This window comes from Bos taurus, chromosome 14 (assembly GCF_002263795.3).
Source record: "Bos taurus isolate L1 Dominette 01449 registration number 42190680 breed Hereford chromosome 14, ARS-UCD2.0, whole genome shotgun sequence".
NCBI classification, from domain to species: domain Eukaryota; kingdom Metazoa; phylum Chordata; class Mammalia; order Artiodactyla; family Bovidae; genus Bos; species Bos taurus.
Window position 1 is genome coordinate 5975813 of NC_037341.1, and position 19842 is coordinate 5995654.

The 19842-nt window shown below is 41.1% G+C and overlaps 1 long non-coding RNA gene across 1 annotated transcript; it reads left to right on the plus strand.

Moving 5' to 3' along the window:
• Window positions 1-8832: 8832 nt before the first annotated feature.
• Window positions 8833-18472, plus strand: LOC112449571 (uncharacterized). Its single transcript, XR_003038158.2, has 3 exons — window positions 8833-9494; window positions 10664-10768; window positions 18061-18472. It is a non-coding gene; the product is annotated as an uncharacterized lncRNA (long non-coding RNA).
• Window positions 18473-19842: the final 1370 nt, after the last annotated feature.

Here is a 19842-nt window from a genome sequence, read left to right on the forward strand (position 1 = left end):
CAAGATGATATTCCAGTCAGGAGTAAAGCCCTGCAGAGGAGATGAACCTGATCCTTAAGCCCCTTCCAATTCAATATCCTCTAACTTCCCTTCCAGTCACCTAGTTCACTCCCTCTGCCTACTTTAGGAAAATTCACAGCTTAATAATGCATGAGGGAACATTACCTTAAGGTATAATTATGCTTTTCCCCAAATGACCTATGCAATTACACCAGAGTGGTGAACAGTGACTGCAGACAGGAGTTGGAACAAGTGCCCAGGAATATAATGTTACAAAATGACCCCTGTTTCAATTTTCCTTCTTATAACTACATAAAAATTACATTTGCTTCTATCACAGAGATGTGCAGTAAAACATGAAAAAGACCCATTAGATTATCAACTCTCATCTCCTCCTAGGAAGTTGTTGTTTTTTTTTTTTTTAACTGTGATAGTCTTTCGAGGGACTTGAGGCTGTTAAATTATTCCAAGATAATAGGGATAATGAGGGAGGAAAGACCTCCCAGCACAGTGTTTATACTTCGTAAATCTGCACATTGGTACCTGGCGGCAGGTAAACCTTCATGGCCAGATCATGAGTGGACAGAGCTCAAAGAAAGGTGGGAAGTTGAGCCAGGAGATCCAAGGCAAGGCTGGGATTATAAAATTAGAGCTAGCATTAGAGTCAGAATAAATAGTCACAGCTAGATAAAAGAGAAGGGCTAGTTAGTGGTCATGTGGGCAGTTCCAGACCTGGGAACCAGAGATTTGAGACAGCATGTTTCATATAAACACTGATATTAATATGACATTAATGTAGATTATTACACATATATAAATATTTTATGAAACTTCCATCACACTATGAAGTATTCTGATTCTGTTGAATATTAAATCCATTCCTTAACCAGAATCACTAAAAACACCCCGAAATGATTACCTAAACGCCCTAATCATTCTTTTAAAACTTATTTTACTGAAATATAGCTCATTTACAATACTATATTAGCTTTAGGTGTACAATACAGTGCTTCAATAATTTTTATAGATTAGACTCCATTTTAATTTAGTATTAAATATTGGCTGTATTTCCTGTGCTGTAAAATATATCCTTGTGACTTACACATTTTATATTAATACCTCTCAATCCTCTTCCCCTAATTACCCCCCATCCTTGACAACTCTTGATATCATCAGGCTTTTTAGGCTTTAGCCATGTTAGTGTTGGTATAATAGTAATATCATTGTGGTTTAATTTGCATTTCTGTAATGAATAATGAACATGAGTATCTTTTACTGTGCTATACATGTTTTAAATCCTTTTAGTTCATTTAATTTCATAAATAAAATATTTGTAAATAAATATTTCTCTATTTATGAATAACAATAATTAGTGAATATTAACCTTTACATTATTGACTTATAAAAGATTTTTATTTTTTATTAATAAATATCAGTATTTTACCAGATATATCTGTTGTGAATATTTTCTCCTAGTTTAGATTTTATCTTTTAATTTTATTAAACATGGGTTTTAAATAGCAGATGTTTTTAATGTTTTTAAGTTTGATGAAGTCAAAAGTACCTGTGTCTCCTTTATGGTGTTTGTTTTTTGTGTCCTATTTTGAAATACTTGCCTAACCAGAACATCATGGAGATTTCTGCCTGTTTTTCTCTCGAAGTCTTATACTTCTAGCAGTTACATGTGGATTTCTTATCTGTTTTATTTTTGTATATGGTTTGTGGCAAGAAGTGGTTTTAGAGAAGAGAGGGAGAAAGAGACAGACAAACAGACAGATAGAGAGGGAGAGAGGAAAGAGAGCTGAATATGTCAAATGTCATCATTTCAGCATATGAATTCATCGCCGAGCAAGTTGACACCTGTGTGTAAATAAAGCTCAGTGACTTTGATCCACTTGTGTCAAATTTAACATCAAAAAGTATGATTATTCAAACTGGACCGTCTTTGCCTCCATCAGTGCTCTGTCTAACAGTAATCTGGATTAGCGGGATGGTTTTTATTATACCTCTCCCTTGATTTGGCAAGGACTAATGACTGCCCCTCATTATCCTTTCCCCAAAGTACTTGAATCATCCGTGAGAAATGCCACCATAAAAACTCCAACCTCCCAACAATGCATTCATTTATGTGAGATTGAAATAAAGTTTTTTTTTTTTTGTCTTATTTGCTCATTTTATTTATTTATTTTTTTTTCTCTAATTTTATTTTATTTTTAAACTTTACATAATTGTATTAGTTTTGCCAAATATCAAAATGAATCCGCCACAGGTATACATGTGTTCCCCATCCCGAACCCTCCTCCCTCCTCCCTCCCCATACCATCCCTCTGGGCCGTCCCAGTGCACCAGCCCCAAGCATCCAGAATCATGCATCGAACCTGGACTGGCAACTCGTTTCCTACATGATATTTTACATGTTTCATTGCCATTCTCCCAAATCTTCCCACCCTCTCCCTCTCCCACAGAGTCCATAAGACTGTTCTATACATCAGTGTCTCTTTTGCTGTCTCGTACACTGGGTTATTGTTACCATCTTTCTAAATTCCATATATATGCATTAGTATACTGTATTTATGTTTTTCCTTCTGGCTTACTTCACTCTGTATAATAGGCTCCAGTTTCATCCACCTCATTAGAACTGATTCAAATGTATTCTTTTTAATGGCTGAGTAATACTCCATTGTGTATATGTACCACAGCTTTCTTATCCATTCATCTGCTGATGGACATCTAGGTTGCTTCCATGTCTTGGCTATTATAAACAGTGCTGCGATGAACATTGGGGTACACGTGTCTCTTTCAATTCTGGTTTCCTCAGTGTGTATGCCCAGCAGTGGGGTTGCTGGATCATAAGGCAGTTCTATTTCCAGTTTTTTAAGGAATCTCCACACTGTTCTCCATAGTGGCTGTACTAGTTTGCATTCCCACCAACAGTGTAAGAGGGTTCCCTTTTCTCCACACCCTCGTCCAGCATTTATTATTTGTAGACTTTTGGATCGCAAGCCATTCTGACTGGTGTGAGAATGGTACCTCATAGTGGTTTTGATTTGCATTCTCTGATAATGAGTGATGTTGAGCATCTTTTCATGTGTTTGTTAGCCATCTGTATGTCTTTTTTGGAGAAATGTCTATTTAGTTCTTTGGCCCATTTTTTGATTGGGTCGTTTATTTTTCTGGAGTTGAGCTGTAGGAGTTGCAAATGAAATAAAGTTTTATTTTCTGCAAGCAAATGTCATATGAGATTTCTGTTAGTTGCATATGAACACAATTCTAACCTGGTATATATTTTTCAATCCATTTACTTTCAACCAATTTCTGTTCTTTTGTTTTAGATATATCTGTTATAGCAACATATAGCTGAATTTTTTTCATCCAATCTGCCAATATTTTAACTCTTTCTAATCTCTTGTACGGAGAAGGCAATGGCACCCCACTCCAGTACTCTTGCCTGGAAAATCCCATGGATGGAGGAGCCTGGAAGGCTGCAGTCCATGGGGTCGCTGAGGGTCGGGCACGACTGAGCGACTTCACTTTCACTTTTCACTTTCACGCATTGGAGAAGGAAATGGCAACCCACTCCAGTGTTCTTGCCTGGAGAATCCCAGGGACGGGGGAGCCTGGTGGGCTGCTGTCTATGGGGTCACACAGGGTCGGACACAACTGAAGTGACTTAGCAGCAGTTAGCAATCTCTTGTAACTGGACAATCAGACCATTCAAATTAATTGTGCCCACTGATATATTTTAATTTATTTCTAATATATTATGTGTCGCTTTCTGTTTGATTTTTATTGTGATAGTGTCTTAAAATTTTCTTTCCTTTTGGATTCTCTTATACTGATTTTTATTCTCATTAAAAATTTAATTTCTCTACTAATTTTGAATGTGTATAACACAAAATATTTGCATCATTTTTTAATGACTCTAAAAATTTAAACTTTACATAATCTTAAAAATCTGAATTTAAGCAATATCTGGATTATACTCTTAGAAAATGTGTGTATTTTAAGCGTAAATCCAATTCACCTCCTTAGAAAGCAAATGTTAATTTCACCTCAGATCAAATTTCTTTGTGGAACTTTACAACTCTGCATAGTAAGCATTATTGTCATTACTTTGAAATGTCAATGCATGAGTAGTTGTATTCAAATGTTTAACATTGTGTTTGCTTACCACCCATTTCTTCTTAAAATAGCTTTATTGAAACAAAATTCATCAACCTTATGCTTCACCTGTATAAAATGTATGATCCAGTGGTTTTTAATATAGTTACAGAGTTGTACAACCACTACCAAAATTTAATTTTAGGATATATTCATCATGCCCAGAAGAAGCCACTAATCTATTAGAAGTCATTTCACATTTACCCTTTTCACTAACCAACCACTAATTTACTTTATGTCTATAAATGTGTCTTTTCTTGACATTACACCTGAGTGGAATCATACAATATGTTGTCTTTTAGAACTAGTTTATGTCACTAATCCTAATGTTTAATGTTTCTCTCCCTACATTATCAATTTTTTCTCTTCGTTCAATTATTTCTCATCACATACAAATACGCTATAATGCCTCCTTCTAAGAAGTAATATGCATCAAGTCCATATCCCTAGGCCCTTCTGCCATATTTTTCTCCTCTTCTTAAAAGCAAAATTTCTCAAGTAACTTTTCTCCTCTAGTTCATATCTCATTCTGTCTTTTTGTCACATCATTTTTTTCCTCTACCACTATACTAACTCATTCTTGTCAAAGGCATCAATAAATTCCATTTTTTATGTTTATTTGGAAAACTTTCATGAGCCTCCGGGTGACCCATTTTTGTTAATTATTCCTTAAATATTGCAACACTTTTTTTTTTTTCACTTAGTTTCTGGAATTATCTTGGTTCAGCTCCACATTTGGGGATATTTTCTTATGGAAAATCCTCCACAAGCAACAATGACCCTTCAGATCAAAATTCCACATGAATGGTACCTCGCACTGAACGAAATCTTAAAAAATAATATATTTTCCAGTCAGAGTTCTGAAGCAACTTGAGTGAATATAAAAGATTAAAGGGATGAGATTTTCTTAGTGCACTTGGGATCTTTACCAATAAGTTTACAACAAAGCTGAGTCAAACTGAAAGCACACAATTTCTGTGAATAGACAAGGTCACAAGAAAGGGTAACAGGAAGAATAAAACCGTACATACCCTCTCCCAAAATTGTTCATCATGGAACTTGCCTCATTTCCTCAACCTCAGTGAATGATGGAGAGAAGACAGAACTATTTTACTGATGGATGATCTCTACGTGAAAAGAAATATCATGAGTGACAAACAAACCTCCCACTCTTCCAACGTGACCAGTTCTTGAACGTCATATGCTTAGTTGCTCAATCATGTCTGACTCTTTGTGACCCCGTGGACTGTGGCCCGCCAGGCTCCTCTGTCCCTGGGGATTCTCCAGGCAAGAACACTGGAGTGGGTTGCCATGTCCTCCTCCAGGGTCTCTTCCCAACCCAGGGATCAAACCCAGGTCTCCACATTGCAGGCAGATTCTTTACCATGTGAGCCACAGTTTCAGATAAAACTTCAGTGGATCTTTTAAGTAAATTTTTAAAAATACCTTCTATCTGGTGTTCATTGGAAATTAGATACATTATTTTTTCCAAGAAAAGATGAATATAACCCTTATACTCATCCCTCTAACCCCTTTCCTTATACTGCTTTTATAAGTCTAAGGGAATTGCAAACAAGTACAGGGCTACTCTGAGGGGATAGCTGAAAATATAGTGAAAGATGGCATTGCCTATAACTCCACAGAATTCAGTAGGTTACAGGATAAAATGAGGAGATGGACCCACCCTCAAAGTTAACAAGTTTACAAATATCTTATTTGATATCTGGTTGTTTGGTTGGTTGCTAATTCCATAGGTCAATGACAGAGGCTTGGAAATATCTTGGTTCATTTAGCACAATGAAATACAAATATTCATTAGATAGGAGGAAAAATGGAAACTTTATTCTTCTCCAAAGAGGGTGTTTACCATGTTGGTGTTTTGGTCCTGATAGTTCAGGAGCCAATATTGCTTATGGCCGGACATTGTGCTCTAGCACAGTTCCAAATACGGCTAGGTTAACATGTGTCATGGAAATAAAAACAAATATTTTTAGTGCAAGTACGCTCTAAGCACTCTGCTAATTGCTTTACAGAGAATACCTTATTTAATCCTCTTCACGGTTTGTTGAGGAAGGTAGTATTACTAACTACATTTCATAAATAATATAGTATGCTCCAGGGAGATTATAACTTGTCCACTCCAGTAAGATGGCATATGCCGATGCTTATATTTAAATTCAGAATGTTGGATTCCCAGTTTTATGTATTTAATTACTTTATAAGACAACTTTTCAATACACGCATGTGCTTTCTCTGTGTGTGTGTGTGTTTGTCTATAACAGTCTGATGAAACAATAATCATTTACATTCAAACAACACACCGTTTGAGTTAAAAAGAAAAAGGCTTACAATAAAATTGTGTGAAAATAAAAGTGAAAAGTATCAGTCACTCAGTTGTGTCAGACTCTTTGGACTCCATGGACTGTAGCCCATCAGTCTCCTCTGTCCGTGTAATTTCCCAGGCAAGAATACTGGATTTGGTTACCATTTCCTTCTCCAGGGACTCATTCCAACTCAGGGATCCAACCCCATCACTTAGGTGGTGCATAAACACTTCAGGAAAAACACTTCTAGAATGGTAAAACTTTGCCTGGTTTTTACCTGCTGAAAGTGGATGAATGTCATGAAGGAATGGAAGGTTTACTCCATATTATCTAAGATTTATTGAGAACCTAATGATTATATTAGGAAAATTATATATGTGATTATATGTGGAAAATTTTTCAAGAGATGGGAATAACAGACCACCTGACCTGCCTCCTGAGAAATCTGTATGCAGATCAAGAAGCAACAGTTAGAACTGGGCATGGAACAACAGACTGGTTCCAAATTGGGAAAGGAGTACTTCTAGGCTGTATATTGTCACCCTGCTTATTTAACTTACATGCAGCGTACAATGGCACCCCACTCCAGTACTCTTGCCTGGAGAATCCCATGGGTGGAGGAGCCTGGTAGGCTGCAGTCCTTGGGGTCACTAAGAGTCAGACACGACTGAGCGACTTCACTTTCACTTTTCACTTTCATGCATTGGAGAAGGAAATGGCAACCCACTCCAGTGTTCTTGCCTGGAGAATCCCAGGGATGGGGGAGACTGGTGTGGGCTGCTGTCTATGGAGTTGCACAGAGTCGGACATAACTGAAGCTACTTAGCAGCAGCAGCAGCAGCATACACCATGGGAAATACCAGGCTGGATGAAGCACAAGCTTGCCGGGAGAAATATCAATAACTTCAGATATGCAGATGATACCACCCTATGGCAGAAAGTGAAGAAGAACTAAAGAGCCTCTTGATGAAAATGAAAGAGGAGAGTGAAAACGTTGGCTTAAAACTCAACATTCAGAAAACTAAGATCATGGCATCTGGTCCCATCACTTCACAGCAAATAGATGACGAAACAGTGGAAACAGTGAGACTTGGGTTTTTGGGGGTCCAAAATCACTGCAGATGGTGACTGCAGCCATGAAATTAAAAGCTCATTGGAAGAAAAGCTATGACTAACCTAGATAGTGTATTAGAAGCAGAGACATTACTTTGGCAACAAAGGTCCATCTAGTCAAGGCTATGTTTTTTTCAGTGGTCGTGTATGGATGTGAGAGATGGACTATAAAGAAAGCTGAGCGCCAAAGAATTGATGCTTTTGAACTGTCGTGTTGGAAAAGACTCTTGAGAGTCCCTTGGACTGCAAGGAGGTCCAACTAGTCCATCCAACTAGTCCATCCTCAAGAAAATCAGTCCTGAATATTCATTGGAAGGACAGATGTTGAGGCTGAAACTCCAATACTTTGGCCACCTGATGCAAAGAACAGACTCATTGGAAAAGACCCTGATGCTGGGAAAGATTGAAGGTGGGAGGAGAAGGGGATGACAGGTGGTTGGATGACATCACTGACTCAATGGACATGAGTTGAGTAAGCTCTGGGAGTTGATGATGGACAGGGAGACCTGGTGTGCTGCAGTCCACAGGGTGGCAAATAGTCAGACACGACTGAGGGACTGAACTGAACTGAATGATTACATTTTCAGCTGCTGCCTTTGTGCAGTATTAGCACAGACATTTCTAAGCTCATATCCTGTACTCACCATGAACTTCACTTGTTGGTAACTGAATTCTGCTTCATGGTTCTACTTTCCTAATGTTTATTCCAACAACAAAATGGTCCCATGTAGGCCTTTCTTTTTTTCTTTAAACTAGGCATCTACACAGGCTTCCCAGGTGGTGGCATGGTAAAGTATCCGCCTGCCAATGTAGGAGATGAAAGAGATGCTGGTTCAACCCCTGGGTCAGGAAGATCCCCTGGAGGAAGAAATGGTAACCCACTCAATATTCTTGCCTGAAAACTTCCATGGACAGAAGAGCCTGGTGGGCTACAGTCCAAGGGGTCTCAAGGAGTCAGACATGACTGAGCACACATATGTGCACTCACACAAACACACATACACACAAACAAGTGATGAGCATGCAATAATGAATGAGAAACACTGTTCCTCACAGGGACTCTGCATTCAGGATGCAAAGTACAAGGGCATCATCATCCAGAAATGCACCAATGTCATTGCAGACGAGGCAAGTGCCTGGTATTCTCCAGTACCAGGTTCAATAGTCTTGGGGGCCTGACTCCCCAGGGAGATGCCATTTAAGCTGAGGCCTGTTGAATGAAACACAGTTGCAGGTGAAGGAGGCAAAAGGTGAAAGGTTGGGGAAGTTTTTTCCAAAGGCCCTGTGATGAAAAGGCAGAGGGTTTGTCAACAGAGGGAGGAGGTACACTAGAGTCTATTAAGCAGAAATCATCAGGCATGGCAAAGCCCTGAAATTTAAAGTAGGTGTAAAGAGTGAATCCCACTCAAGTGCTGATGGGATTGTGGTGGCCGAGGTGAGCCGGCAGGTAGTAAAGTGGTGTTGGGTAGGCTTGGGAAGGCACACCTGGCCGGACACCAGCAGGAGATTGAACTAGTGGAGCCCACAATTGCATGCCAGATGGAGAAGGAAGTGGCAACCCAGTCCAGTATTCTTGCCTGGAGAATTCCACGGACAGAGGGGCCTGCTGGGCTACAGTCCATGAGGTCACAAAGAATCAGACACGACTGAGTGACCAACACATGGGAAGCCCCAGAGAGAGGACAGGATGGCTCCTGGACCCCCGAGGGTGAGGATGTGGGTCTGGCCTCATCAGCATCACAAATCCACGCTTCATTATCCATAGAGTGAAGGGCATGGCGCTACTTCCTGCTCCCTTCCCGACTGAAACATCCGGCTTCCAAGATGGTGAACCCATACCTGTGAAGGGAGAATGAACATTCAGCAACTCTTGACATGAGAAAGCAGAAGTTACAGGTGGGCTGTTAGGGTCCAAAGGAAACATGCTCATCTGGAAGTAAACAAAACAAGATTTAAACTGAGGATGGCACCTACAGGTCCATCTCAGATCAGACATACAACTAACAGTGTATCTCTAGTTTCTTGCACGTTAAAAAAAAATCGAACTATATTAGCAGTATGCTTATCAGGAACAATACTTCCAAAATGCTGTTCCTCAAAGCATGATCTTCAGGATGCAGACCTCCAAAGCATCTGGAGACATCTCCAACACTCATGTCCTAAGGCCCCCACCCCAGGGTTCTGATTCATTAGGTCTTATTATCTGTGTTTTTAACATGATACTTGGGCAATTTGTCCAATGCTTGGGTACTTCTAAGACCATGTTTTGAAAAATACTCCTTAGATACGCTCAGCCAAATCCCAACTCTTATCCCTTACGCTTTTCTTTTTTGGCCACATACCATGGCATGTGGGTCTTAGTTCCCAGACCAGGAATCAAAGCCTCACCCCTTGCCTTGGAAGTGCAGAGTCTTAACCACTGAACCATCAGGGAAGTCTTCTTTTACTCTTTAAGAAACTTTTTCTTTAGGTGATTTGACAAAAATGTTTTATCACTAACAGAGGGTGGTTCAAAGTCAAGTACATAGGTACCTTAGGAACTTGGTTCTAAATCCCTGATACCTTGACGCTGATCCTATGCATTTTAGCTAAATGGCATTCTTCACAATCTAATTATAACAAGGCACTGATGATTATAAGGAAAGTCTCTACCTATTTAACTATATCCTTCACTGTCTAGATAGGGGAACCATCTATCAACATGGTTCTTTTCTTTCTGTAAGGGCACATCATTTTCATCTAAGAGCAAATAAAATGAATCTATAGGACAAATCAAATTTTAAAAAGCACCTGTGCTTCTCTCCACAAATCTAATCTCAATAGAAATAGACATACTAATTAATAAATGTGTACAAAATAAATTAGTACTGATGATAGATTAATACAAGAGAAATATAAATATTAAATAAGCCATCTTCTTCTTTGTTGGAAGTTAGCTTGGTCATGGAGTTTAAAGACTACCAAGAAAGAGGAATCTGCATTATATCAGTCCTAATCATCTCCCTCTTTGCTATTTTCTTTCTCTTTCTCTCTCTCTTTTTTTTAAATTCCCTTATTGTGACTAGAGTTTATGAAGCACTTACATCATGAATGTCCTATTTATCATGCACAGCAACCCTACATCATCTGGAAGCAGATACTGTGGTTGAGGAAACTAGATCTCATAGAGGGTAAGTGTCTCTGCCACATCCAGACAGTGAAGGAGAGGCAAAAAGATATTAGAAGCCAAGTCATTCGTTTCCAAATTCATTGCTCGTTTATCTTGCAGCAGGATTTTAATCTTTTGGAAAACCTTATTTTAAAACCCAAAATGTCCAGTGACACAGTACAAAAAGCAGCTTGTTTGCTGGGAGATACAGTGGCGATGAGTCTTGATATCCAGGGAGAGGGTGAAAGTGCTAGATTATATCCTTTCGTAGCCTAGAATGATGTCAGATGATGGATGCTTCAGACTGAGTGGATCTGAAGATCACCCAAGGTTGGCACAATAAACAATGACCAACGTAAAGATATAACCCAGATCACTGCCACTGACAAGTCCATAATTTTTATCATGGCCTCCCAGCAAGACAGCCTAAGTCAGCCATTACTCACTGCTCAGCAGTGTCAGAGGTGAATATGACTGTGCTTCTGACCTCTGACATCATCTCAAGTCTGTGCCGAACTGGGGCCCTTTGTCTTCCACAAATGTTGATCTAAATCCTGAACCCTTCTGTTATCCAAGAGAGATGCAAGTCTCTCTGAGTCATTAGGAATGTTTAAAAATGAAACAAAACTGAAGGCTAATATTCCAAAAACATCAGACATATGACTAAACAAGAGCTCCCCAGTACTAAATGTTCAACATGTATCAACAAAAACATGCAAAATGCATCCCTTACCCTTTGGAGGTCACTAGTGCTACCTCGGTTTTTGCATAAAGCAGTTGGGATCTGAAAGTCTAGGTCACTTGCTCAAGGTTGAATAGCTGATAGGGGCAATCGTGAGGCTCTGAGCCCAAGTCTGACTACAAAACCCAAGTCCTTACCACCTTGCCATAATGCCTCTTAGAATGAGATAGCATCAATCAGAACAAGGCACAGGATCCTGGGCAGAGAGGGATGAACACACATTGGAAAAGAAAAGAAGGGCTCATTCTTACAATTGCCCCAGACTAAAGCACCAGGATGATGGCCATGATCAATTCTTTCCCCCAGAAGGAATATCCCTGGGTTCTAATCTGTAGGTAAGGCTTGCATACAATTTTTTTGGTATTATTACAGATCCTTTAAGTCTGACCAAGGTGATATTTGGAAAACCAGAAACAGGCTCAGACTGTTTCTGCCACTGCAGACTGGAGCAACCTGATAAAAATAAATGGTGATTTGGAAGCTGAGTCTGGCAGAACAATGAAGAAGGGATTAAATTAGGGAGGTGGGAGGCAAGGAGACAGGTTAGAGGTCATTCCAACCATCCAGATCCAAGAACATGTCTGTAATTGATGTTCATGTGGTCAGCCCCAAATTACCACAAGCCCTGGCTGCCGCAAGCTGATTCTTCCTGACATCAAGGGCAGAGAGGGAGGGACATTTATGTCTGGCTGTAACCCCCACATGGGACAACCTGTGAATAAAGCAATCTGTTCACCCATATGGACCCCACACATTTTATAAATGTGAGTAAATTCACTCTCAACTTGTGTTTCCTATGATCAAATTCAGCAGAGATTAGCCATCAGAATGACACCATTTGTAATTCCCTATTGTAGGGAGGGCTTATCAATTAGGTAGAAACACACATAGTCACACACACACCACCAACAATAATGACAAAATTCTTTATCTAAAATTATCTAACTGTTCTATATTCTACAAGGTACCTTTAATCAATAAAACCACAGGCAATCTGACACTTGAGGTCGTGAATATGACTATAAGGTCATTAGAAGGCCTATAAGATCAATATCTGATCATTGGCTAGTTCTTAGTTAAGGAGAGTAAACTGATGCTGTTTGAGATGGAAATGTCCCTCTCTTTCCCTAAATAATGTCAAGCCTGTCAACCTAAAACATACCCACGGGAAATATATTTCTTTATAATCATTCAGTCAGTCATTTACCGAGTCTATATTAAATGTCTGGTTGCATATGACACAAAATTGTGACAAATGTGATAAGGATGATCTAGGTTGTGGGGAAATAAATATAAACATAACAAGATTCTTGTCTTTGAGGAATTCAGGGTCTATTGTAATATGTTATCAAGTGCCACAGGAGGCAGGAAGGTTAAGGCATATCAGGTTCTTGAAAATCAGTAAGTATGTATTAAATTCCTGTTATGTATAAGATCTTAGGTTAAAGTGAAAGTGAAAGTGACTCAGTTGTGTCAGACTCTTTGCAATCCCATGGACCATACGGTCCATGGAATGAATTCTCCAGGCCAGAATACTGGAGTGGGTAGCCTTTCCCTTCTCCAGTGGATCTTCCCAACCCAGGAATGGAACTGGGGTCTCCAGCATTGCAGGCAGATTCTTTACCAACTGAGCTATCAAGGAAGCCCAAGATCTTGGATCCATTACCATTATTTATAAATAATTGAAAGATGAAACTTAACAATCTTTCAAAATTCAGAAATATCTATGGGTTTTCAAAGTAAGGCAGTAATAGTAGATACATTTCTATTGATACTTGTCATTAAGCAATAGCTTTATTGAGTACCTACTGTATTCCAGGAACTAAGGTAGATATTATGCTGCTGCTGCTAGGTCACTTCAGTCATGTCTGACTCTGTGTGACCCCATAGACAGAAGCCCACCAGGCTCCCCCATCCCTGGGATTCTCCAGGCAAGAACACTGAACTGGGTTGCCATTTCCTTCTCCAATGCGTGAAAGTGAAAAGTGAAAAGGAAGTCGCTCAGTCATGTCCGACTCCTAGCAACCCCATGGACTGCAGCATACCAGGCTTCTCTGTCCATGGAATTTTGCAGGCAAGAGTACTGGAGTGGGGTGCCATTGCTTTCTCCATTTAGTGACAATTAAAATATGGTCTGCACCCTAGTATATCATTATCTAATGAGGTATGTCTGTCAGGTTAAATGATCCCACACAAACAACTTCAAAGGCAACAGAGATTTCTTTCTCAGTCACATCATGGTTCAGCCTCATCTGTGCTTCACATAGCCTCGCATATAGGGGAAGTCTGATGAGTAAGTGTCTATCCAAGAAATCTCTGCCCTTGTGGTAGAAAGAGGAGAAACAGAGCCAAAAGGGACACAGGTCACTTCTGCTCACATTTCAACAGCCAGTGGGGTGGGGAAAGAAAATCATCTCACAAGACGTGGCTTTAGAGGGAAGGAACTGGGATATTTGGTGAACAGCAATATATCTACCACAGAGTGAGGTCACTAAACCCACAAACCCTCCCAGTAGTACTTTTCCTAGTTCTCAAAACTGTAATCAGTGTGGACATGCTTATCAGTTGGCAGAAAGGAAATGTCATCTGTTTACCCAAGAGCTGTTATAGTAGGAAAGACCAAGTGCAAACCCATGAAATTACCTCAATCCTCTAATGCCAAGGACAAAATAAAATACAATAGCCCTTCACAAGGGTAATGACCCAACAGGAATTGGAAAGTTCATTCTTCCTGACCCCATAATTTTAAGTTCCATCTTTCCAGAGGTTCTGGTTTCCAGTGCAAGAAAAATTACAATAGAGGGGGTCACGAAATTCTGCTAAACTTAAAATTAGTCAAGTCTTCTCTCATACTGAATATTGTTTTTGCTGCTACTGATATTACTACTACTACCATCACTCCATCACTGTGGCCACCACCATCACCATCCCCACGACCACCACACCATCACCACCATCACCATCCCCACGACCACCACACCACCACCACCATCACCATCACCACGACCACCACACCATCACCACCATCACCATCACCATGACCACCACACCATCACCACACCATCACCACCATCACCATCACCATGACCACCACCACATCACCACCACCATCACCATCACCACGACCACCACACCATCACCACCATCACCATCACCACGACCACCACACCATCACCACACCATCACCACCATCACCATGACCACCACCACCACCACCACACCATCACCACCACCATCATCGTTACCATCATTACCACCACTACCATCACCATTACTACCACCATCACCATCACCATCACCATCACCACCACCACCACCACCACCATCATCATCGTTACCATCATCACCACCACCACCACCATCACCATTCCTACCATCATCACCATCACCATCATCACCATTCCTATTATTACCCCTTTCGTTACCAACATCACCACCATTGCCACTGTCACCGTTGACTAAAGACTCCTGTGTGTCGTGCATGTATTTTTATTTAATTGAATGTACAATGGCCCAACAAGGTAGGTATTATGGTTTTTATCATGTTATAGCTAAGGTAAATGAGGCTTAATGACATTTTTTAATTGCTCAAGTTTCCATAGTTAATGAATACTAGAATTGGAAATTGAAACTCTAGAATTCTGATGCCAAACCTCAAAAACTTACCCAGCATATAAATTACCTTTAAGGAATATTGAATTATTTTAAAAAATCCACCTCTCTCTTTTTTAATGATGGCACAAACAGAACAAGGGTTAAAAAAACAAACAAAGCAGTGTTCCACTTCTTTCACAACTTTTGGATGATAGTAGGAAAATCACAGGGTTTCTGCCAGAAGATGTCTTTTTTTTCTGTTCTAGTTTCACCGCCAATTGACTGTGTGAACTTATAGAAATCTGTTAACCTCTCTGAGGTGTAGCTGTAAAATGGAAACAATAATCTTGGATCGCCTTACCCAGTGCTGGTGAGAAAGATCAAAATATATTTGCGACATCACAGTATGAACCATAATTCCTGTAGAGGTGTAAATTACTATTATTTCTGCTTGATTTCCCCTCGCTATGGAAAGTTAGCCTCCCCTTATCTCACAAGAACTTAGATTATGGTCTCTAGTCCATGGCTGGAGAGATATTTGTAATATTTACTACAAAGGATAATCATAATTATTTGAAGATACTTGCTTTTCAATGATAGAACAATGACCATTTTTCATTCTGATGTCTAGAAAAGAAGGCTGCTGCTGATTGGCCTAGGACCCCCAAGGGAACAGGGCCTCAGGGAATTTCCCAAATGTTTCCAGTTCAATGGGAGGACAGGTGATGAGGAAGAAGTGGAAGCCTCTATTGTTCACCCTAAAGAATCATTTCAAAAGGGAGGATTTTTTCTGACTCATGAGCTGCCAACAGTTCTTCAATTATTCAATTCACGAATTGGCAGTTCCATTATTCCGTCCAGAAAGAAAATAGAGGGGAGATTATGAAACACCACAGGACAACTCCTCATTAGGCTTGTTTTTCACAAGCAGAAAGGACTAAGGTCCTGCACAGAAAGACCTCAGAGACACCTGCCTGGTGCGTATTCGAGAATGAAGTACCACTAGAGAGGATACATTATGCTGGCTTTTCTGAATAAGTGCTGCGCTGCTCACGCCTCCTGAGTCACCCTGAGCTCACCTGTAGGCCCTCACTAAGGACAGACCAGTGCTTGGGATGCTGGAGAAGAATCCACGAGATTCTACAGGACAGAACTTTGTCCCACCCCCTTGACGTGGGAGCAGATACCTACAGAACCTTCCCTAGAGTAGGGAAGACCTCCTTCTCTGGATAAGACTCATTTTTAAAACTTATTTTAAATGCACTGATGGACAGCCATGGGATGTTAAGGCATCAGAAGCCGTCAAAGGGTGGCTACTCTTCCTTGGCTTCATGCCACATATTCTAAGCGATGCTTAGACATTGCCTGCATCCAGCTCATCAGTCCGGCAAAGGGGAAATTATTTTAAACTTAGGAGCCATACTAGGTCCTGGCCTGGCTTAACCTACTTGTATAAATGAGTCAGGACTTCCCAGGTGGCGCTAGTGGTAAAGAAGCCACCTGCTAATTCAGGAGACATAGGAGATGCAGGTTCTATCCCTGGGTCAAGAAGATCCTTTGGAGAAAAGCAAGGAAACCCACTTCAGTGTTCTTGCCTGGAGAATCCCATGGACAGAGGAGCCTTGTGGGCTGCAGTCCAGAGGGTTTCAAAGAGTTGGACATGGCTGGAGACACTTAGCACCCATACACAAATAAGTGAATGTTGAAGAGTTTACCTGTAACCCTCAACCAAACTCCTGGGTTCAAACAAGCAGCTGCCTACAAGAAGGAAACCATTCTGATGTCTTCCTTTCCTCATAGGGACCAGAAATGATGTGCAACAGAAACCTCTATTTATAATTCTTTTATCATTTTGAACACTAAGAGAGATTTTTCTATATTCTCTAATTGAAGCAGGCAAATCTAATTTCTGGCATAGAAAGTATATTCATAGATATGTTGCCAGCTTTACACTTTATCTTCCTTTATTTCGAAGTGTATAATTTATCTCCTAGGCAATGGAACCCATATCTTAATATGACTTATGTAAGAAAAATAGCCCACCGTCACAGAATATTAATTGTTTCTGCTTTCCCCAGAAGTAAAGAGAGAAAAAAAGTTATATGCCTAGTGAGAGCAGATCCAACTTCAAGTTTTTAAACTTAATTCAATATTTCCCATAACATCTTTCTAATAAATGTTGGGTCAAGATGTCTTCCTTGGTAGTTAAATTTGGTGCTCCCTATTCTGAAGGAGATCAGCCCTGGGATTTCTTTGGAAGGAATGATGCTAAAGCTGAAACTCCAGTACTTTGGCCACCTCATGCGAAGAGTTGACTCATTGGAAAAGACTGATGCTGGGAGGGATTGGGGGCAGGAGGAGAAGGGGACGACAGAGGATGAGATGGTTGGATGGCATCACTGACTCGATGGACATGAGTCTGAGTGAACTATGGGAGTTTGTGATGGACAGGGAGGCCTGGCGTGCTGCGATTCATGGGGTCGCAAAGAGCCGGACACGACTGAGTGACTGAACTGAACTGAACTGAACCCTCCTCTTCAGGGGTCCCTGGTGACTCAGACGTTAAAGAATCTGCCTGCAATGCAGGTACCTGGTTTCAGTCCCAGGATTGGGAAGATGCCCTGTAGGAGGTCATGGTAATCCAATCCAATATTCTTGTCTGGAGACTCCCACGGACAGAAGAACTTGGTGGGCTACAGTCCACGGGGTCGCAAAGAGTCAGACACGACTGAGCGACTGACACACACACCCTCGTCTTTGGGCTTCCAGGTGACGAGATGGTAAGAATCCACCTGCCAATGCGGGAGATGCAGGTTAGATCCCTGGGTGGGGAAGATCCCCTGGAGAAGGAAATGACAACCCCTCCAGTTTTCTTTCCTGGGAAATCCCATGGACAGAGGAGCCTAGCGGGCTACAGTTCATGGGGTTGCAAAGAGTTGAGCGTGACTGAGCAACTAACATTTTCACTTTTTTTTCAGGCCTCCTTCATGCCACACTGACAGCAGACAACCAGGCCCCAGCACAGCAGAAGCTGTAAAAGCCCAGCACTTGGTCTGACCAATCCCATTATTCAAGAATCAAAATACAGGCTGGTGCTGAAGAAAGAGTGAGCCTTGCGCAGAAAATTAGAGGGGTTAGCTCAACTGTGATGTAGGCCAGAAGGCTAAACATTTTGCTAAGTAAGAAACAAATCCAACATTGTTACAACTGTTTTGCCCCTACCAGTCTACCCGCGGAAGTCAGCATGACCTTAAATTCCCAGGGCAGGACACACACGAAAGAAGGCTTGGCATTTTAGCAACTCTGCAGATGTAAGAGAGTAGGTTATCAAAATCGAGTCCACATTTCATTATGTTACATAAAAATAAATTGGCTCCAAATAACACAAAATCACTTTCGTCATTATGATCCCTTTTAAAATAATACTGCCTCTGTCGTGAGTTTATTCTCATATGTGAATGATCACACTATAATAGTGTTGCCTAAACAAACAGACCCTTCCCTCACAGCCATTCACACACAACCCTGCTAAGTCACTTCAGTCGTGTCTGACTCTTTGGGACCAAATGGACTGTAGCCCATCAGTCTCTTCTGTCCATGAAATTTTCCAGGCAAGAAAACTGGAGTGGGTTGCCATTTCCTCCTCCAGGGGATCATCCAGACCCAGGGATCATACCCACATCTCTTTTGTCTCCTGTTTTGGCAGGCAGGTTCTTTACCACTAGCGCCACGTGGGAAACCCTCACACACAACCCTGCTGCTGCTAAGTCGCTTCAGTCGTGTCCGACTCTGTGTGACCCCATAGACGGCAGCCCACCAGGCTCCCTGTCCCTGGATTCTTCAGGCAAGAACACTGGAGTGGGTTGCCATTTCCTTCTCCAATGCATGAAAGTGAAAAGTGAAAGTGAAGTTGCTCAGTCATGTCCAACTCTTAGCAGACCCAGGGACTGCAGCCCACCAGGCTCCTCCATCCATGGGATTTTCCAGGCAAGGGTACTGGACTGGGGTGCCATTGCCTTCTCTGACACACACAACCCAGAGACACTTAATAATGAGCCAGAAGCTACCAGAAGCTACCAACAGATTCTTCTCTTCCCACACCCCCGATGGATGCGTAGAGAAGAACCTATGCCTGACCAAGTCAAGAAGACTCACCATGTTGTGCTATTTGCTAAGTTAACATAAGGGGAGAATGGCCAAGCAGAAGTTGAAAAGAATGTCTTTAAGCCACAAATCACTTCTTGTGGTTTAGTGTTTTTACCAAAGACATATATGAAAAGTCTAAAGACCCAAAGAACTCCACTAATATTCCTAAAAAAGAATGTCAGCTCCTCTGACTCTCAGGTGGCTGTCAGGTGTGGGCAGAGTAGAGAATGACTTGCCATAAAGTGGCCAGAGACTTTCCAGAAACACCTGCATTGACGCATAAAGTGTCAAAACTGCTCCTGAGTCAGTATTTAAGTGTTGACTTTCACCGCATGGCATCTTGTAATTGTTTGGAATGAACACAAGTTCTTGGGAGCCCACTGGATCTGAGCATGAATTTACACTCTGTCCTAATGGGCTGGGGTTTCCCAGGTGGCACTAGTGGTAAAGAATCCACCTGCCAACACAGGAGACATAAGAGACACCAATTTGGTCCCTGGGTCACAAAGATTCCCTGGAGGAGGGCATGGCAACCCATTCCCATATTCTTGCCTGGGAGACCCCATAGACAGAGAAGCCTGGTGGGCTACAGTTCATGTGGTCACAAAAGACTC